The sequence below is a fragment of the Ambystoma mexicanum genome, chromosome 5p, assembly GCF_040938575.1.
Source record: "Ambystoma mexicanum isolate Mex_15411 chromosome 5p, UKY_AmexF1_1, whole genome shotgun sequence".
Lineage (NCBI taxonomy): Eukaryota > Metazoa > Chordata > Amphibia > Caudata > Ambystomatidae > Ambystoma > Ambystoma mexicanum.
This window is the reverse complement of record NC_090930.1, coordinates 754,651,884-754,674,435: the sequence shown is the minus strand read 5'-3', so window position 1 is coordinate 754,674,435 and position 22,552 is coordinate 754,651,884. Positions and strand designations below refer to the sequence as shown.

The 22,552-nt window shown below is 45.6% G+C and overlaps 1 protein-coding gene across 5 annotated transcripts in view; it reads left to right on the top strand.

Moving 5' to 3' along the window:
- The window catches only part of LOC138481177 (C-C chemokine receptor type 5-like), a 405,187-nt gene that overhangs the window by 13,134 nt on the left and 369,501 nt on the right, over positions 1-22,552 (top strand). For 2 of the 5 annotated variants that reach the window (XM_069613142.1, XM_069613138.1), the window contains exon 1: positions 2,087-2,638. The exons of 2 other annotated variants lie outside the window; for them this stretch is intronic. The gene's annotated coding sequence lies outside the window, so the exon portion shown is untranslated. Of the gene's footprint in view, positions 1-2,086; positions 2,639-22,552 lie in introns of those variants that run through there. One more of the 5 variants, XM_069613140.1, reaches the window with a different exon arrangement.

Here is a 22,552-nt window from a genome sequence, read left to right as displayed (position 1 = left end):
GCTAAATTGGTAGCCGGGGGTCTTTCAATTCTTTGAGAATTAAGAATATTTCTTTAGATTGTGATTTGGCTTGTTGGATTCTCTTGTTAAGATGTTCTGCTTTAGCTTGAAAAATAATCAATTTATAAGCTTTTGCGGTTAGCTTATAAGAAGCTAGTAGTGATGCAGACTGATCTTTCCCCCAGAGACGCTCAGCTTTACGCTTAGGTCTTCTGGCCTCTAGAATATCACCAGAGAACCATTTATTCATGTTATTAGATTTATTGTTTTTGTCTGCTTTAAGTGGAGCCAGTTCATCAAAAGCCTGGTTGGTGGGCTTTCTGAAGGACTGGGTAAAGATGTCTACTAATACATGCTGATGTAGCGGGGGCAGGAGGGGATGGACCTTTTCCTTGAAAGCCTCACTAGTTACTGCCTTCCTGTTACACCATGTTCCCAGGGGTTTAGGTCTTATAGGCTGCTGTGTTTGTCTGTTAGCAATATGGCATATAAAATTAACCATATGATGATCAGACCAGGCACATTCTGGAATTGATGTAACTGTTATTTGCTGGTTTTTAGTAAGTATCCAATCAAGTGTATTACCGGCGTTGTGGGTGGGATTTTTTACTACCTGTTGGAAATCAATGGCCTCAGGTGATGCTTTAAGCTGCTTAGCCATTATGTCCTGAGGGTTATTATCCCATAGGTTCATGTTCCCAAGGACAATGAAAGCTGAGTTGTCCTTAGAAATGTTGCCAATACTGGCTAATAAATGTTCATCAAAGTTAGGGGTTAGTCTAGGTGGACGATACAACAATAGGAAACTTATGGAGCACATGCGGTTGACGTTAAGTTTAACATCAAGGGATTCGCAATGTTCCAGGTCTGGAGTACTAGAAGTGTAAATATTTAACTCCTTTCTAAAAATAATGGCACCCCCCCCCTCCACTCCCCACGGCTCGATCTACGTGGAACATTGAGTGACTTTCTGGTGTGGCCAGAGATATCACATGAGAGTAGTTTGGGTCATCCAAGTTTCAGTAAGAAAGAGGATGTTCAAGTTTCTCTCTAAGATCATACCTGCTATTTCTGCTATTAGCAGTAGCACTTTGCAAATCCATGCAGGTCTTCCTTTATGTAGAGGCTTCTGGGACAGGGGGAGGAGCCAAATAATAAAGCTTCAGCTGATAGTGCTTCCAGGCATCAGGACTCACCAGCAAACAGCACTTAGCTATAGCACTTGCCAAATGTGCAATATATTGTTTAGTGTGGGGAAGAAGACATGGGCGAGGGTAAATTTCCAATGTAGAGGGATGGCTTTTCCTTGGAGTGTTGTAGCAGGTTTCCCCTGACCCAGCTGATGACAATAGAATGTCAGCAGATCTGCCTGTTATAGTATTTTCATTGGGCCCTTTGTTGTTAAAGTTCATCTTAATACATTTGAGGCTTGGCTCCCTTGGGTCTCATGATGTCTCTAAAGCACCTGACCAGATATCGAATTTGAGAGGTTTACGGGCTTTGGGAAGCCTTGAATAATCATTCAAATGACTCAGCAGGAGTTCTTGAGTGAGGACCCATGTTTACAGAGGGAAAGCAGCCTTTTAGGAATTATATGTGCCAGTTAAGGACTAATAAGTGCCTTATGCCTGCACCGGATTTAGTTGTTGGTAAGATCATTTGGTGTGCAAAGTTATTGTACACCTCCAGAGGTTCATGGATGATGTGAACTATGTACTAGATGCTACACAAACCTTTCAGAAGGGTTGCATTCATTCTTCTAGAGAAAACAATCATGACTTGAATTCCTAGCGAACTGTGGTCTAATATACTAGGTTGGTGACTATGCTCTTGGGGATCTTTGTCAAGAGCAGGATAATAGAGAGTAGTGTGGAACTTTCCGCGCCTAATAGGTAATGGATTGTGTGTTGGAAGTTCCATGGTGGATAGAGGTATTGATAGTGACGTGATACATCAATTCGAGTGCTGGGAAAAAGTGTTGCTGCGGAGCTGCTCGGTAATGTGTGTGCAGGCAATGATACATTCTTAAGATTTTATAACATTAGTGTTCTTTTTATATCGGGTATGAGGGGGATGCGTGGTGGGTGGTAAATGAAAATCAAATTCTTTGGCGGAGGGAGCTGAGTGTTGGCTGTGTTACTGTGTGTCTCCTCTGTTTCTCGGCACAGCTGCAGTCTTTGTACCATCTTTACTGAAGCTGCCTTCAAAATCTCTCACCAGTCGCGGAGCGATGCAAAGTGAGCTGAGTGTTGGCTGTGTTACTGTGTGGCTCCTCTGTTTCTCAGCACAGCTGCAGTCTTTCTACCATCTTTACTGAAGCTGCCTTCAAAATCTCTCACCAGTCGCGGAGCGATGCAAAGTGAGCTGGGTGTTGGCTGTGTTACTGTGTGGCTCCTCTGTTTCTTGGCACAGCTGCACTCTTTCTACCATCTTTACTGAAGCTGCCTTCAAAATCCCTCACCAGTCGCAGAGCAACGCAGAGTGAGCTGAGTGTTGGCTGTGGTGCCTGTGGGGACGTGGTACTGATCCCGCAGGACGGCTCCATTGCGGGAAGAGAGATATCCATCCTATAGAAGCAGCGGATGGCAAGCTCCGATTCTTCCTGATGCCAAGAACGCAGCAACAAACAAAACTACAGGTGAGCGGGTCTCCCTCAAAGCTTCCTAATTCTTGAAACCCCCAACGGTCACTTCATTGCTAAGAGAGCCAGTCTCTAACTGTGATTTGTTTGGGGGTCTGAGGGACACCACAACGTGGCTGCAAGATTCTCAAGGGGTATTGAATGCCAGGGGCTGACTAAAATTCTGAAAGGGAAAAATGCTGGAAAAGTCTGCCAAAGCCATTGAATCAACCCCGATCCCGGCAATGTTCCAAGTTTCGAGAGAAGATACAAAGGATCCAGTGATCCCTCCAGAGTTGTCCAGTCCAAGGAGAATATGCTGGACTTGATGGACGCCGAGATTTTTCAAACTGAATCCACCCTTGATTTTCCCCTTTCTAGTAAATTGAGGTCATACGTTGCCAATGAACTCAAAGTTTTGGGTAGCCATGTCGTATGTTAGTGGGCACTCTTTTGTTGAAAGCGTACTTACCAAGTCATTTGAACCTGCAGTTCAGCCGCATGATACTGTATTTTGTATGTATGTACTTTACAGCCCTCCACAATCTTTGTATTGGAAGAAAGCCTGCTTGCTATTTTATATAGTGGTCCTCTTGATATTGAAACCCTCATTTCTTCTATAGTTATTTGATAGGGTGCAGTAGACCACTACGTCCAGTATCTGAATAATATATGTAACACTGAAATTTTCATTACAGCAATCCTTCCCAGCCAAGACACACAATAGTTTTACAATTTCTAGAGGTCATCTCTAATTTTTGCAGGGGAGGGAGTAGGGTAGTTGGCCTGGTACAAGAGGTGATTCTTTGCTGAGAGCTGAATGCCTAAGTGCTTGATTTTAGAAGTCATCCATTGGAATGGAATGGGGATTCAACTTGTATTCAAGAAACCTCATCTGGCGGTAGGGCTGCGTTTCATATCTCGCTGTTATCAAGATTAACCTTGAATCCCGATATCAACCCAAACATCCAAAGTGCATGTAGCAATGCTAGGACTGAGAAACTGTGCTACTTCAGAGTGAGCAGGACATCCTCAGCAAAGCGAGTGAGTTTGTGAGTGTCTTTGAAATATTCCAGTCCTTGAATTTCTGCAATCCTGCTAATCTTTACTGCCAGAGGCTTTACTGATAGCACAAAGACGACAGGGCAAAGCCTTTACTAGCACTGTGTGTAAGTGGGACACGATAAGAGAGAAATCCATCCATTGAGACTCTAGCTGTGGGAATTTGATGGTGCAAAGACCCCTTTGATAAAGACTGCATATATCCCAAACTCCCCCATCACCATTCTGAGGTAGGACCATTTACTACATTTAAAAGCAATCACAGTCCTTCTCTGCGTCAAGGGCTACCAGTGCTACTTCCATTTGTGTTTTACAAGCGGTATGCACAAGATCAAGGACCATCCTTGCTCTGTAGCCTGGTGCCTCATGACTGATCAATGTCAATGATCTTGGAGAGAATCGCTTCAAGTCAATTTGCTAGAATCTTTGTTTATGGCTTGGCATTTGCGTTTAGGAGGGTTATAGAATGGTAAGATGAGCAGAGGTCAGGGCTGTGCAATACTGATATTTTTGCTTCGACCATCGTCTGGGACGAAGCCCCATAATCCCAAATTGTGTTAAGCAGTTCTTGCATGGGGCATAACAACCATTTAGAGAAGGTTTTAAAGAGGGTTGGGAAAGCATCTGGTCCGGTGCCTTGTTGATTTTGAGGGACTGAAATGCACTTATGATTTCTTCTTTTGAAATGTGACTATTCAAATTTGATTGTTTCAGAGATTTTAGGAAGGGAGGAATCCTGAAGGAACTCAGCAATTTCTTGCGACACTGACCCGTATGAAGAATAAAGCGAGGAATAGAATGTTTTTAATTCAACAAACCTGTCTCTGACTTTATATGCTAAGGCTACATCTCCCCTGATAGCTTTCATTTGGCTGACACTTATCTTACTTTCCAGGACTAAACCTTGTACTTTTTTCTGTGTTTGTAATATTTTTGTTTTGTATTTAATAGAGTGACAAAAGCTTTCAAATGCCCATCATCCCACTGTACTCGGTTAGGATGCCCCGGGGTCAGCTTGCCTGTTCGGGGAGGCGTCAGTTCTGAAACATTGGGGAGTCTGTAGCTTTCTTGGTGATGGGTCATACAGTATTTTGAACCAGTTCTACCTTACTGGTTTGCAGCAACTCCAACCCATTCCCCACTTGGAAGCTGGGGCATTGAATGGAGGACCTGGCCTGGTGGCACTTTGCTGGATTGGCCGCGAGGTGATCATGTATGGTTGTTAGGTTTTTCAGGTTATCCTCCGAGGTTCTGCTGTATATGACAATGTTGTGAAGATGGGCCACAGAGAAATTTCTGCAGGTTGTTATGTGGCCAAATGAGAGAACCGTAAACTCAAAGAAACCTTTAGGTTTAGGGAGTGCTGTTGTCAGCATGGCTTCTTAGTCCAGGGGCACCCTCAAAAATGCCCTTTGTGGAATCCAGCATTGAAATGAGGTTGGTCCCCCTGAGGGTGTCCACCAGTTTGTTTATTCAAGACATTGGGTAAGTGAGTAAAGAAGGAGATGAGAACCTTGCTTGAGGATCACTGTAGATGTGTTACTTCTTAATGGAAAAATCACTGCATACCTGAAGGCGTAGTCCAGTATCACCAAGATATAATTATTTCCTGCCTGCGAAGGCTCCAGTGGCCTGCCGGTGCCCGTGCTTGTCCTGTAGAATGGGATTTCAATGATAGGCAATTGCTGGAGGGGAGTCCTGGGCACAACATATGACGAAGTCTTCTGGCAGATGGGGAATGTTGCACTAAATTATTTAACCTGAGCATACACAGTGGGCCAGTAGAACCTGCTGAGCATGGTTTGCTACATCTTCTCTAGGCCCATGTACCAGGCTGTCAGGTTGGACTGGGTCAACTCTATTACCGCCTTCCAGAATTGCTTCCGAACCAGGAGTTGTTAACAGTTAGTATCTTCCTCGTTTGGGTTCAGGTCCATTCGATACAGGAGCCCCTGTCGATGAAATGGGGGGTCCCGAGAGTTTGGTTTGCAGCTTCAGAGACTAAATTCATACCGGCTTGTTCCAGATGCAGATCCGGGCTCTGCACTAGCAAACTGTATTGATGCAGAGCCTGGAGCAACTAAGGGATGGGAGCCTTGTCTCTGTGCCATTTCTCCAGCCCTGGCTTTGGAGCACTTGTCTTCCATTCTTCAATCTCTGGCACTAAGAGCTTCTCGCACACCAATTCAGCAAAGGTCGCTGACCCGTTCCCATTATTAAAAGATCTCCTCGATGCCTATGTGCAATCGAGTCTGTGTTCACAATATCTTCTGTCCAAATGCTCCGTGGATTTAAAAAATACCTTGACCTACCACATCGAATTTACTCCAAAACCCTGTAGAACAAATTGCATTTCAGGAATTTTACCTTTGCTTATCTTTACTGTTCATTGGAAATTGGGTCCAACTGTCCTTTTTTGCTGTTTTTGGTATGAAGAGGTCTGTTATTTTTTTATTTATATGTCCCCTGTATGGAAAACTTAGGAAGATATGGTTGAGGCCACTGCAGAAGGCTTCTTATCTAAGAAGTTTGTTTCATTTTAGCTTTATTTTGGGTTTGATTCCGTAAAAGAAAAAGATATAAAATCACAATAGTAAATACAAACATATAAAGAAGTATGAAGGATGCAATGCACTGTTTTAAAACAACCCATGTAGTGCATGCACTTCCTGTGAAAGTGTGTTTTTTTGGAAAATCTTGGTCGTTTAGGGAATATTACCTGCCAACTGTTTGTTGATTACGTTTTAGCACTATTTTATTTGGTTTTAAATGTATATTTTTGCATTATCATATTACTATGATGGCGATGATGATTAATTACCAACATTTTGTCACTCTGCCATGTTGCATGCTTAGTGAAAAATTGGGGGAATTTCCTCCAGCACTGAACTTAAAGTATTTCCTACAGATAATGTCGCCAGTGGAATTACCGGTTGTGGTAAGTCCTCAATTCCCCAATGGAGTCCTATGGGCGTTCATAATGGGGCATAACCGCAACTCACTCTTTACAGGATTTACCTCCAAATCTGATTGTGCTAACAGTATTTGAGATTTTCAGAATTACCTTGGCTCATTGCGCCCAACTCTTATTAAGGATCTAAGAAATTCATCTTCTTAGGGCTTTAAATCTTTATTTGGAGACTATGACATTGGGGCCTCTAGCCTGACTCATGACGTTTCAATTAATGGATAACTATTTTTCTTGCCCATTCCAGAGACATAATGTGGAGGCATATGAAAACATTACACAACCTCAGAATGTTAAAATCAACAGATCAGTGTTTGACTTGCCATCCTTGAAGCAGTAGTATGATATGATATGATAGGTTATTAATAACGCGCAGGCCCAGGGATCGAACCTGTGTTGCTCCGTGTCCTCTTGTTTCCAAGTCGAGCACGCTGCCGCTGAGCTATCCTCCTGGGATGCTTTATGCTTTATGTCAAGCATCGTGAATCTTGTTGTCTGTAGCAGCATTTATTTCTTTAACTTGAATGTTGTGATTTGAGGGCAAGTTCAAGGCTATAAAGTCTGGTTACCTAAAGTATTTGTTGATGTTTGGGAGTATTGGAATAATGGCAGTTACAGGCAAAAGGTTGTGCCGGTTGTGATAGTGATTATGCTGCTGGGTCACTTAGGTATATGAAGGTTCGAACATGGTTAGACCTTTGTGCAGTGACTAGTGCCCAAAGGCTAGTGGAGTGAACATGTCTGATTGCAGGCTGTGCAGGGAACCTATTTGTGGTGTAAGGTGATCTGTAATCCATCATTGATTAAGTGGGGGTACACTTTAAGTCATGAATCCCTTTTGAGATCATGACTATTTGTATTCATTTTTGTTTGGTTGCCCAGGTGATGGTAGATTATTTTGGGCACTTTTTGGGTTAAACACATTTACATAGCTTCTTGGCATCTTGGCATTGACGTGCTCTCTGTGGATGAGACCATAGTTATTTAGAATTGGGACGACCCCATGGAGCTTTAATGGAAAAGTATTCTTGCCGTTTCCACAACCTCCAGAAACCATTTCGAGTTTGATTAGTTGCCACAGGATTGTCAGGCAGGCCTTGGGACTTTTGGGTGTTATGTTTGATATTTGTTTATTTCCCATCGCCTACATATCCATCCGGTCATGACCGGAAGATCAGGTACCAACAAGCCCTCCCTGCATTCCTATCTGCCTGGGATGTCATTCAGGAGGGTCTGTGCACATCACATCAATGATCTGCAGTGTATGCTTTTGCCCTGACATGAGGAAGGGGGGCTTTGGTCAATGGCTTTGATGTGAATGAGGTGTGCAGTCCTTGCGTGCACACAAGCGTTTTGATTATGTGTGTTGTGGAACGTGTAAAAATAATATTTCTGACTGGGCATACCTAGTCATATTAAAGTACTAACTGGCATTTAGGATGAATATTGGGCATCTAAGCAAAGTCCTTTTTTGACAGTGTAAAAACCTCTATTGGACAAAGAGGCACTGCGTTTTCTTTCTCTTCTCGTTTACTACCACTCTTGCCTTGTCATACTACTCCCAATCCCCTGCCCCCAAACTCCTGTGATGGTGTCACACATCTGAGGTTAGGAAGTAGCAAGAAAGAGAACCTGAGGCTCAGGGTGAGACCACTGACTATGTGATGTCAACCCACGTTATAGTATATGGCGGTTCCTCCATGGACTCTTCCACCATTCCCAGCTTCTTTGCATATACCGATGATCAGCTCTAGAAAGATTCAGATTTACGTGTTTCCCACAGATTCTCAGGCATGCACACACACCACAAGCATGACCTGTGAACCTCAGTAGCAAAGAACCACTGGACCAACACTTGACCCCAGACTTAAAGACAAAGGGAACACATGTCAGTCCACAAATAGCCAGCATAACAGATGAAGGATAGACCTGCCAGGTGGAGAGTGGACCATGATAGGGCTGTTTGATTCCAAGATGATGGCCCAGACATTGATGATGTCAGCCCACAGAGCCACAGGTCAATCAGGAACAAATGGAGATTCCTTAGCTGCACTGGGGGAAGAGGGTGGTTGGGACCAAACAGCATAAACCAATAAATGAAACCATTCCTATAGTCCCCACAGGTGCACCCACTGAACCACTTAGTTAAACTAATTGCCCACTGCCTTGAATATAAAAAGGCACTGCACACCATGGTTAGTGTGGGAGTTTTTGTAATAGAGAGAGCAAAGCAGAGTGAAGGAAGTAGTGAAGAGCAGGGGGAGGAACATTTATGAAGTGCGTTAGAACAGGAGGAATTAGGAGGGGAGGAGAAGTTAGAAGAGGCTGGAAAACGAAACCATCTGAACAAACCAAGGAGATGGGCACATTTAAGAAGAAGGGGGAAAGGCAGGATCAGGCAAAGGGAGGCGTCAGAGAAGTGAGAGGTCAAAATGAGGAAGGAAGCCATCTGGTGAGAGGGCAGGAGAGGAAAAGAGAAGCAGGGAAAGTGATATCTGGAGGAGATACAGAAGAGAAAGTGGTGGACAGTGGGGTCTAGAAAAACAACACAGCAATAGCCAAGCAAAGATGGCTAAGAGGTCGAGGGGGAGTAGGGAGGTAGAAGGCGAAGCAGATAGATCAAATGTTGAAGTGGGGTCAGAGTGCCACGGCTGAGGCAGTTGAAGTACTTGTTGACCATGGGCTGAGACTTGGCAGGACTCAAACAGAAACACTCCTGCAAGAGGATACAAATGTGAGGGTAGCATGGAGTCATAATTCTGATCTGTTGCGACTCAGCATCCCACCAATGAGACTACAGGGCATTTACCAGCTCGGAGAAGAGAATAAACCCTCTAGTGCCATATCATCCGTGACAGGGGGCTATAATGACGACAGCATAAAAATCTACCTGGACTGACGGAGAAGAATTTAACCTTACTCTAAGAACATTCCAGGGTAGAGACGTACAAAATCATTTGGAGTGATTTTCATTCTTATAGAAACCTTACACAAGCGATTTTTGAACGTTGGACCCTAAATGAATACCCTTGCAGCGAATGTGCTTGAGTCTTGTGACCATTCCATGCACTTAACAATCATCCTTCGCTCACCTGCTTGCCACCTCTCATACCCCTTGCGCTCCCTCTCATTTCTGCTCTCTTCCTCTCCTGGCTCCATTACACTGGAATGCTCTTCCTCCCCCTCGCTGCACTACTCCCACTCTATCTGTATTTAAATCCAACCTCCTAGCTCTCCACCTTTCTGAAGAATAAATGATATGCCACTGCATCTCCCTGTTCTCCTCTCCCCTACTCCTCTATGACAACCCCACAGTACTTATCTCTCACCCCTTTATCCTAAAGCGTAGCACTTCCTCCACTATCCCGTTCGGATATCATGCTCTTCTGTCCTTGTCCCTAATGTTTCTACCTCCCCTGCATCATCAGATATCCGTGATTTGACCTAGTGCCAACATTTTGAATTCGAAATTGCCGAATACGGCAATACCGAATTCGAAATCGGCGCCTCAGTCAAATCATCATCCCACATCCACCCACCCCCTACTTACCTTTTGGTGGCACACCACATTGTGTGTCGCCCATTCCCACGCCCTTCAATCTTCTGCAACGCTGGTTCCCTTCCTTTTTGTGGAAGGGAACCGGTGTCGCAGAGTCCTTTTATTTTTTATTTATTTTTTTAAACTTTGTTTGTCCCACGCATTCCTTGTCATGGAAGCAGGGGGCATCCTTGCAACTCCCAAAGCCCCATAATGAGGAGCAGAAGGCTGTGCTCCAAGGAAACACCCATGTGATCTTGCAATGCAACTTCGAGCACATTTGGTTAACAAGGGGCGGTACAAGGTGGTAAACCCACATTTGTCACCCACGAAAGGTTGCGCAAGTGCGGGTGGTCTGCCTTGTAGGCTGCAGTTCAGGTTATAGGAAAGACAACATTCAGTGGTTAAACGACGGAGGGTTAGGGTTTGCAGCTGAACCCAATAACCTTAAATATTCGAGGTTATTCGAGGATGATGACGGCCTGAGCAATTTGTGCCGGAGAGATGAAGCTTTTTGTTTGATGAATTTCCTAGTGCGAGAGAACTTGTTAAGCATTATCCCATTTTGCTCATGAGCACCATATTTTTGATTTTAAAAAGTCTGAATCAGGAGTCAAAATTCAAGGTAGAAATGTGTAAATATATCCTTCACACAAGGCAAGCTAGGCTGTCAATCATTTAACACACTTGAAGGTAGTGTTTAAAAATTATTAAACCAGGCAGCTTTTCAGGAAAGGAAACATATTAATTTGGTCTTTTGACCCAGCAAACGATGAGGTGCTAATTTAAAAGCAACAATGATGGCATGATAAATGGTTTATACTTTAACCTTAATACAATTTGAAAAGTTAATATTGGAGTCTTTAGGGATGGAAAGTTCTAGCATGTGCCACAAATATTACATGCAAGCTTACTGGTAGCCAGGCCCAGGCTGGGCTTAGCCCTTACCAAAATGACGGCGGTTGCGGGCATGTTTGCTTTAAATGAGGTCACACCAGTGCACTTGAAACAAACATACGTCATTATTTCTGCATTTTTAAATGTTTTAGTTTTGGCTATTAGGTGGCGCTGAAAGCTCTACCTATAAAGCTGAAACTATTGTCATTAAAATAAGAGCTTTAACATGAGAGCTTGAAATAGGGGCTTTGGATGCAGGTTTGTGCTGCTTTTGTTTGTTTGTTTGTTTATTTATTTGTTATGCGCACTGGACCCTGAGGTAGCAGAGCGCAACAGACAAGGAGGTTTACAGCTTGGTTACAGAAGTTACAAGTTACAGAGCACGCAGGTTACAGAGTAGGCAGTTTTTGTCTCTACAGGTGAGACAAGTACAAGTGCAGATATAGCGCCACCAAACAATCAAATCAATGGCGAGCAAGATAGCAAGGCAGGTACAGTGCAAGTGGAGGTGCGAGAGGTAGAGTGCCATTTATGTTGCATTCTCGGTGAGCCATTTTATGGTATTCTTTCTGAAGTTGTTGAACGTTTGGTCGGATCTAAGTGCAAGTGGTAGGGCGTTCCATAACTGAGCTGCCTTGACTGGGAAGCTGGAACCTCCAATAGTGGTAAATTTAAATCTGGGCACTAGGAGGCAGTTAGAGCTGACTGTCCTTGTAGGTCTGGAGGGATTCTTCCTATTGAAGCGTTCTGAAAGGTAGCTGGGGGCTTTGTTGTTTAAGCATTTATGGATGATGGAGGCAGATTTAAGGTTGATTTTTTCTTGAGTAGAGAGCCATTTGTGTTTCCGTCTTATTTCTGATATATGTGCTCTTCTCGGGATGCTTAAGGCTGCTCTAAGTGCATTATTTTGGAGCACTTGAATTCTATTGATGATTTGTTTGGTTGTCCCTATGTAAAGGGCGTTACAGTAATCTAGTTTTGATAAGATGAGGGCTCTGGCTAGGATAAGACAACTGTCATCTGATAAGAAATGTTTCCCAGCACGTATTAATTTACATGTATAGGCCGTGGATGAGGCCAGTGAGTTCACCTGTTTGGTTAAGGATAGTGTTGCATCAAGGTAGAAACCTAAGGTTTTTACTTCTCTGGCGACCTTGATAGTGTTGCCATCGATGATGAAGGCTGAGTAGTTTTGGTTGAGTTTGGAGATGCGGGCTGCAGTGCCCAGGATGATAAGCTCTGTTTTGTCATCGTTCAAGCATAGGCCATGGTTGGCCATCCATGCTTGAACGATGCTATAGACTCTGTTCACCAGAGCCAGGTCTTCAACATAATCCCCAGTAAGTGGTAAGAGAATCTGGGTATCGCCTGCGTAGTTGGTATAGGTGACACCCAGATTATCGAGATCGTCGAAGAGTGGCTTGGTGAAGATATTATAGAGTGTTGGCGAGACACAGGATCCCTGTGGCACTCCGCAGGTGATAGGAATCGGGTCTGCTGCCGCTGCGGGGGAGAACACCCTCATGGTCCTGTCACTAAGGAATGACTGTATCCAGACTATAGCCTCCCATGAGAAGTGGGCCGCCGAGTCCAAGTGATTGCATAGGACTCTGTGGTCCACCAAATCAAAGGCGGCTGAGAGGTCCAGAAGGAGAAGGAGAGCTAGTTTGCCCTTGTCTCTGAGTGAGTCTATTTGGGCCTTTAGGTCAATCAGGGCTGTTTCTGTGCCGTGTTGCGGACGGAAACCGGATTGGCGTGTTCCAAGGAGATGGTTTATCTCAAGGAAATTCTGGATTTGGATGTACGCTACCTTGTCTAACATTTTTAGTAAGAAAGCCACTGTGGTGATGGGTCTGTAATTTGTGGGGATGTTGGGGTCCAAGGTTTGTTTTTTCAGGAGGGGGAGTACCCACGATTCTTTTAGGTTGCGGGGAATGGTGCCCGTAGTGAAGGAGGCATTAATAAGTTTTGTGATGAAGGGGGCTAGATCTCTAGCCGCGTCTTTTATTAGTTGTGCGGGGCATTGGTCTCCTTTGCAATTAGACGGTTTAAGAGTCAGAATGGTCTTTTCTACCTCAAATACTGAGACCTTGGAGAAGCGGAATTGGGTAGGTTTTTTAGGTTTGGGTGTGGGGGTTTTGTCCACGGGAAGTTGGGTTGGTAATGAGGCTTTCTTTAGGGCAATTTTAGTTTGGAGGTTGGCCACTTTGTTGGTTAGTGCCAGTTGTATGTCAGTACACCAAGTTTTATCTTTGATGGAGTCGTCCTGTGCTGCGATAGGAGTTTCCAGTTCTTTTAGGATGGAGAATAGCTCCTTCATACTGGAGTTGGCTTGGGTGATCCTATTATTATAGGTTTCTTGTTTGGTCAGGATAATATATTTTTTGTATTGCGAGGAGATGTTTATTAGGTTAGTTATTAGGTTACTTTTCAATGCAGGTTGATGTATGTGGATGGATATTATGTAGTTTGGCCATGTTTCCCACCCATTTAACGCCCATCGCCAAGTGATAGCTATAGGGGTTTCCTCACATTCCTACCCATCCCCTCCCAGAACACACCTCTCTTTAAAAGCACTCCTCATCACTGTCCTCATCACAATAACGTTTAAACTGTGACTGTTTTTTGTTGTTGTTTGAAGATCATCCCTCACTCACCTGGATAGTTAAAAAAACACACCTTAGGCATTCGTTGAGCAAATTCTTTCTCTGTTTTATAAATAGAAAGTGTTGGTGCAATTCTCCCCTCCCCTCACTGCATACACATTAGAGCAGCCTGGCAAATGCGCGTAAAAAAATCTCGCTGTTGTGCCCCTCGCTGTTGTGCCCAACCCGGGTTCCGGTTCTTCGGTGGGATTCACAGCACCAAAAGGAAATTACGATTTAAATGAATCCACCGGCAAATGCCAGGAAGTGGGGACTAAGGTGTCTGGATAGACGTGATTATCGATGCTGCCGCCGAGGCTCCCAGACCACACGGTAAGCTGGGTTTACAAAGAGAAAGTTCCTTACTAAGGAAGCCAAGCTCCATTAACCGGACCGTGACTTGCAGCATTGAGATGCTGGAGCCAGAGCCAGGCAGGGTACGCGAGCCCCCTAAGAGCTGCTCGCTGAAGACCGGGAACAGTAAGCGGACAGAAACACTGAAAGTGATATTTAATGAAACACCTATGGAGACTCTACCAAGTATGTGTAACATTGTTCTTGCTGAGCCAGTGCCTGGGGCAAACAGTGTCTCTATCGCCGATACAAGCAGTCATGCTAATACTGTTTTCACGGCGCTCTTTGATATTGATGTGGCCGATTGACGTTGCAGCAATACAAGAAGTACTGCTGTCCCAGAAGATTGTATTTTGTCTCTAACTGGAGGTGAATTTTACCACGTTCAGGTGGTACAGGTGCTAAGTATTCCAGCAGTTATGAGTTCCAGCACTTTTAAGCAATATTAGCAATATTAAGCAATATAAGCAATATTAGTTTGTTATGCCTTAATAAAACATGAAAACATGTATACGCCAGAAATATGAGAAAGTGCTGTCAAGAAAGGGTATGTATGTTCAGCTGCGCAACAGGCTTTTGCTAAACGAATGCACATAGGGTGGTTCCGATTCTGGGCACAAAATGGCTGATTAGTGGCTGCTAATCTGGGCATTGCTTTAGGCTACCTTAAAATGGTGTTTTCTGTATCCTGAGGGACTAATATGGTAAAATGCCTAATATGGAAACCCGGCTTCCTATAATTCCTATACTTGGCTGTACAAAGGTTACTGTTACTGTCGTACACTGCTGTAAAAACGGTAACTGTCATGCACCTGGGTTTTAACATGGGGAATATGAAAAGGTTATGTGCGAGCATATACAGACAAAGTTGCCAAGACATCACGACTTGGATGGCTTCCGGCCAGGACACAATGGGCCTCATTACGAGTATGGAGGTAGCCATGCTGCTTTTAGCGGCATGGCTACCCCCATACCGGGTGCCGGGTCCGGGTTCCCAGGAGGATAGCTCAGCAGCAGCGTGCTCGACTTGGAAACAAGACGACACGGAGCAACACAGGTTCGATCCCTGGGTCCACGCTTAGAAACCTCTGGGTATTAAGCGCGTTATAAATATCCTATCATATCATATCATAATAGGGAATTACCGGGCCATGCCGACTTTGGTGAGCCCGGTAATTCCCATTCACGGGACCCGGACCCAGTACATCCCCATTCACATTTGAGACCTTATAGGGCTCAATGGAAATGGGGAGGATGCTAACAACGAGCCCGTTAATGACAGCCCGTTGTTAGCATCCTGGTCTGCTAGCGGGTCCCACTAAGGACGCCTGGTCTGACCAGACGTCCTTAGCAAGACCCGCTGCAGACCTCGTAATAGGGCAGCCCGGAATGAACGGTGCCGGCCCCTTACCAGCACCGTTCATTCCGTGGCCGCCTTCCTCGTAAAGAGGCCCAATGTGTTGGCTCGAACCCAGCCAGGACAAGGTTGGCTGCCACCCAATCAAGTGAGTCATCTAACGATCCTTGCGGAAACTATAAATAAACCGCAATCTCTAGGAAACTCGGAGACGCAGGAAGCTGGAGATGACAGGAGATGCGTGTGGTTTACCGCCACGCCAGTAACTGGGACAGGGCGCCAGGGCATAACGCTTAGATGTAAGTTTGTGATGGAGAAATGATTTTACCTAATGCATTTATGCTTTGCACTGTGATTGAAGCTAAGAAATGAAATAATGCAAAACGAATGGTTTCGGACGTATGCCCTCCACGACCTGCGGTGTTGAAGAGCACTCAGCTGAGCGAGCTCCCGTGCAATTGTAGTGTGTGTGAAGTTTTGTTTGATCTGCCACTCTTTGGTCAACTGGGTGGTCCTAGGCCTGCTGGTGTTAATGGAAATATCCAAACACTATTGTTTTGTCGTTCAAAAATGTGCTGCAGCAGTTAACTTCTCAGCGTATGACCGCTCTCAGCCGCAGGGTATCATAATAACGTGGAAGAAAATTACAAGGGATATTTGTTTGCTCCATGCCAACCCCATAGAAATTGAAATGTTGCCACCCTGTTTTACGGCATAAAGAGTTCTAGCGCAGTGTGCTACACCAAGGGCTTAATATTAGGAAAACACACGTGCAAATGAGCTGACGCTGATTATCAAAACATACTTCCTAATAGGTCATGAATTTGCCCTTAGGCACTGTAAGAATATAAAAGGAAGTGTATTCGAAGCATTTAGTACTGTGCCTGATAGCACTGTCGGAGGCCCAATGGACAGGAAGTGGTCCTCCAAAGCAGGAGAAGGCAATAGTACAAAGTGATGTACTGAAGCAAAAATAACACCTTAATCATAGTCTCCAATTGACACACGCAATTTATATTCCCAAGCCTCTAGGTACGTTTTGGAATTACAAAATTACAAAGACATACACGCAATAAAATACGCATTGAAAATAGATCTGGTATTCTTCTAAGCACTGTGACAATCACATTGTGTGATGGTCACTCTGGGAACAGGATTGGCTCTCTGGATCGCGGTTGCCCACATCCTACATGAGGGGCTACCCAGAAGTCTTAATGGACCATTTCCCAGTTCCCCTTCAGATCCCCTTAAGTACCCTGCACCCGAGAGGAGCAAAGACAATCCTTCTAAATATTTGGGGAGGAATGCTACATCAAGGTTTAAAACGGAGACATTGCCAGAAATCCCAAAGACACGACCAGGAAATGGGAAACAACAACTCAGCTATCCAGTATGCCTTAAATTGGATCACTGGACCCGCTCCCTGGAGGCAAGTGCTGGAGTGTACCCAACACTAACAAGAGAGGCAGGAATATCCACCAAGTACTTCCTTCACTCAGTCACTAGTACTGCCTCCTCCGTACTCAGCCAGAGCAGCACAGTAGACTCTAAATATTAGTCCCCACCCCACCAATTCAACAGCCGTCCTATGTATAGTAAACCACGCAGGAAACACCAACTTGAAAATTCCAAAGAATAATGGTAGCAAATATGCCACAGAAATTCGAAATTCTCCAGGCTTTAACCCTTTTACATGCAATCAAGACAGCAAACCAGGGGGCGTGGCAAACATGCTGCCCACGAAACAAGCACCAAGAAGAGATGGCATGAACTAACAAGCATTGGCAATGCCAACAGTTTAGGTTTTGTGTACGTATGGGAAAGGCACTTGCCAGGCACAACCATAGCGGTATTAACTAGCCATTGATGGTAGCAGGTGCAAACTAGTGTGAGTACCTGGACATCTAATAGCAGTGCCTGGCAATTGCTACTTATATACAAGCCGAAGCGGTTGGCTTTGCCAATGCTTGTTTTTATTTTTTTTGGTGCATTACAAACCTTTTAGCATTTATTTCATCCAACATACATAGCCACTTAAAATCAATTTCCATGCATAAATCCAATATCAAAATACCATATCTACTCCTAAAAAGGCTTCTCGTATAAAACAATCTCTCAAATGTTCAAAGTAGTTGAAACCAATGATGTTATTTCTCCACTAATAAGAATCGCCCACCATTCATCAGGCGTTAAAGAAATATTTTTAAAATGCCTTGCTCTGATATGAATTAAACTGGTGCAAAATAGCAAAATATATTCTAAAGTTTCCACCACAACCTCTTTGATACAGAATCTGCACTTCACATCTCTCGGCCGGATCCTTGACCTAATAGATAATACCTCTTTGATCGGTAGTAGATTCAGCAGTAGTCTCATGAACTGATTTCTGCACATGTCATGTTAAAAAAGTAGCATATTGTAGAACTACATGAAGTAGACTTTGGATGCAAAAAGTGCCACAAGTTCCGGAGGTCTACAGCATGTCGGATATTAAACAAAAAATGCGCGGAAACACACTGGGCACATTCCAACAACAAGCATTGGTAATGCCAACAGTTTGGGTTTTTGTGTAGGTATTGGAGAGGCACTTGCCAGGCAGTGCCCTAGTGGTATTGACTGGCCATTGATGGTAGCAGGTGGGAGTTCCTGGGCATCTTCTAAAAGTGTCTTACGCTAATACTTATACACAAGCCAACTGTTGGCTTTGACATTGCTTGTTTTTAACAAGACCTCAGTGAAGAAAGTGCTGAGTGCTTATAAATCAAGTGACTGAAGGCAGACCTGGTTTCAACATTTTATTACACAAATAGCACGTTTACAGCTCCAATTAAGAGAGTCATTCATGGAATTAATGTGCGCTGAAAACGGGGGCGCAAGTGTGAAAATCGCAGCGCACGTGAGCGAAAGCGCCCATTTGGCAATTCATGGAAGGCACTGCGCATGGCTTACCTGGGACCTGCGCCGAATCCGCGTGTGGCGCACACGTCATTGCAACATCCCGAAGGCAGTGCGCGAGACGCCCAGTGATGGCCCACACCGCCCAGCGTACACACCTAAAAAGGGGGCAGATCATGAAGAATGGGGAACAACACGCGAAAATGTGGGCGTTACGGGGGAAGTACTGCTGCGAAATCCTCGCAACGCCCACAAACGTGCTAACAACACGTATTCATGGAATCGAACAGGGGAAACCTGAGCACCACAAAAGACGCGCTGAGCCGGCGTAAGCACCCCCACGCAGCATAAAAGTGCAAGCAAACAACAAACAAGCTCATACCGCTACGATGAATGTATCATTCCTTGCAGCAGTGGTCGTGGGACACCGCAAGAGGAGGAGGATAGCCAGGCCCTGCATTTCTTTACCCAGGACCAGCCTTTTTGGGATGCCTGATGACCAGGTCTATGGCAGGTACAGGTTTCCACCTCATATCATCCTAGACCTGGTTGCTGAGTGGGAGGATGACCTCACATCACCCATCCTGTGCTCCCAAGCGCTGAGCCCCTTGGAAAAGGTGCTTAATGTACTGCATTTTTTGGCCACTGGGTCATTTAAGCAGCCAACTGCCAGAGCTGGGGGCGTCTCACAGCCCACGCAGTCACGCTGCCTACACCAGGTGTTGGCAATCATGACTGCACTCCCCTCAGTCCGCAAGCACATATACATGCCTAGAACACCCGCAGAAAGGCAGGCCGTGGTCCAGGACTTTTACGGGGTGGTACACTTCCCCAATGTGATTGGTCCCATTGATTGCACCCATGTGGCTCTACCTAGGGGCACTGAGCACATCTAACGCAACCGCAAGCACTGGCATTCCATCAACATGCAGGTGGTATGCGATGCCAAGGGAATAATCACCTCTGTCTACGCAAACTATCCAGGTCCCACCCATGATAGCTTCATATTCAGAATGTCACCCCTAAACCGGGACCTGGAAGCTGGGAGGCATGGCGACACATGGCTCATTGGTTAGTACAAATGCCTGTGCACATGCATGCATGTCACACACAGAGAAATGGCAAAACCCAACTAATCACAACCATTATCACCTCCCCAGGGGACAGTGCCTACCCTCTGAGCACCTACATGATGACGCCAATACGGAACCCCACCACACCACCCGAGGTAAGATACAATGCAGCCCATATTGCAACCTGGGGCATATTGGAGTGCACATTCAGAGTGCTGAAGTCACGTTTCCGCTCCCTTGACCACTCTGGTGGGCAGCTGCTATATGCGCCCCCAGTAATGTGCAGGATCATTGTGGGAGCATGTGTCCTGGACAACATTGCAACCTGGTGGGGCGTACCGGTGGACATGGTGGTGCCCCCACATCCCCAACCACACTCATGGCCGCTGCGCATGAGAGGGGAAAGGGCATGTGGCTAGGAAGCCCGTACCCAGCTTGTGGTTACATTTTTCACCTAAAATCCCACCCCTGCAGAGTGCACACAGACCTGGCACATACCAGGTGACAATTGATGATGAGAAAGGGACAGTCAACTGTCACAACCTTACCACCCTGAGAATGTGTGCCTGGAAGTGCTACATTGTGTGTATCCCTAGCTACTTAAAGAAACCCAATGCCTTGTGACCAAAAGCCACACAATCATGCTGCATAATGGACTACCCCCTTCAAAAACAGCACCCCCAAATACTGGCATTTCACCTAACCCCTCCCAAAACCCGTGTCAACTGCCTGACACACCATGGCATGGCATGCAATGTGAAAACAACCAGATAAATGCACAACACATGACACAACTGTCACAAAGTGCACCGTCACAAATGGAAACAGGCCACAGACAATTCCCTCTGACATATGAAAATGAAACTGCACACATGAACATATACTTACCAGCATGACTAATCATGAATACAGGACCCAACAGTGGCAACGTCAGACAGTGACCAATCACAATAGCCCAAGTGTCACAATCTGACAAAGCCACCACATGGACCCCTCCCATCTTCAGTGTGTTGCTGGTAGGTACATGTGGCAGGGTACTGCATCCAGCATGAACTGTATCTACAATGAAGACAGGCAAGGTAATACATGAAGAAGCTACATGTAAATATGCACAATGAGCAATATTAAATACAATATACATATCAACCATGCAGTGAAGAAACCATCATGAATCCCCACTAGGGGTGTGAACACAGTTTGAACTCCAGACTGGCCACACAACTGATGGAAGCCCAATGCCTCTGTGTAAGTTACTGTCACACGATGCCCTCCTTGCAAGCCCATGGACAGGGGAAGCAGGAATGGCATATGTGTCTGGACCCCAAGCCTCAAACACAAACACAAGACAAGCCTGTATGGGCCCAGCTGGAACACACAGTGGATGCCTTTGGATGCCACACAAAGCAACACACTGTTACATGAAGGCACAATAGACAGAAAAAGAGAAGAAATAAGAAAAAAAATGGTCATGGTCGACCAGAGGGCGGGGGGACCACCCAGGAGGGAGGAGGTGCAGGGTGCACCTCAACACCCACATGCGTGGATGTTGAGAAAAAAAATTCCCTCCATGGGCATGCAGGTTTGAAAGGTTTGGTTCTGCAGGATGATGGTCCGGAGGTCCCCATGCAGCACCTCACATGTAACACAGAGATCTGCCTGCAAGGCCTCACATGATGCATGGATCTCCTCACGGGTTGCCTGGAGCTCAGCTGAGATGTTATGTGTAGCTGCTCCAGCTGCTGTTCTGATCGTCTACTCCGGGACATCTCAAGTTCACCCAGAGTAGCTCTGAGGGAGCTGTTATCTTCCCTCAGGGCATCCCTGTGGGCCTGTGCCTCTGCAGAAATGGCTGTGCGCAGAGCCCCCAGTTCAGCCCGTTGGTCCCTGTTGGCGGCCAACATGTCCTGCCTGTGTGAGCAGCACGTGGACTGCATTGCCTGCTGCTGGAGCTCCACCCGATTTTCGGGGGGGGGAGGGAGAATGGTAGTGGCCACCCTGTCCACGACCTGAGCCATCATCTCACATGATGCCCCCTGTTGTGCAATTGCATAAATGGAGTTCTCCCACACAGTATTGCCCGGTGGTGCACGGCCATCGTGTTGCCGGACACGACACCTGTTGGGCCTAAGGAGACGTGCACCTTGCTGTGTTGGCACTGCCTGTGGCTGCAGGACTGCATTCCTCCTTTTATCTGCTGCCCCAGGAACAGGAGCAAATTGTGTGGAATGTGACCCTGCATCCGTAACCGCCACAGGCAGACATTCCAACACTGAATGGGCCATTGATGGGTATACCCCCAGTGCAGGTGCTTTGGAGAAAACAGCATCCCTGCCAGAAACACTCACGGGACATATGTGTCAATGTCTGATTCAGCACCTGAGCCATAGAGATCCTCAGAGGTGTACTCAGAGACACCCGTGGAAAGGATGGTCTGTAGGAGCAATAGATTCTCGTGCAGCATCACCCCACCTCCTCCACTGGTGCTTGGTTGGGGCTCTGAGTACACCTGCCCCTGCGCCATCACCCCTCCTCCTCCACAGCTTCCAGTGCCTCATCACCTGCACAAAATGAAAAAGAAGTCATAAACACACACGTGAACAGCATAGCATAGCCCACACACACAGGCATCACAATATTGACATCCAATACATTAATCAAACATGTCACACATGACACAAACTCAGCCATGCATGCAGTGGCAATGAAGTGGAAGGGGACCCTGAACGCAGCCACAGATTAGTCTAAAATGAAAAAGCAGCACGTGCTGCATGGTTCATCGCACCTGCATCACACATAAGCCTGTGAGTGGCATGGACCATTCACAAACATGACAGATGCCAGCACACAGATGGCACGTAGCATAGCCATAGCAGAACTGACAAGGATACCCCGATGGGAGTTAATCACTACTGTCCCCCATCCATTTAAAATGCATTTCATCAAACAGAACATGCAAGTGTGACAAAACACACATGTGTCACATGGGGCAACAACGCCGGTGTGTCCAAATACAGTGATGGGAGGCACATGGATACATCAACGGTAGGTCACTTTGACATGACACAAGCTAATTTCCATGTCAAAGGTTGAAACAGAGCTCAGAAGTGAGCGGGTGCAGTACATGTGTAGGTCCTCAGCAGTTC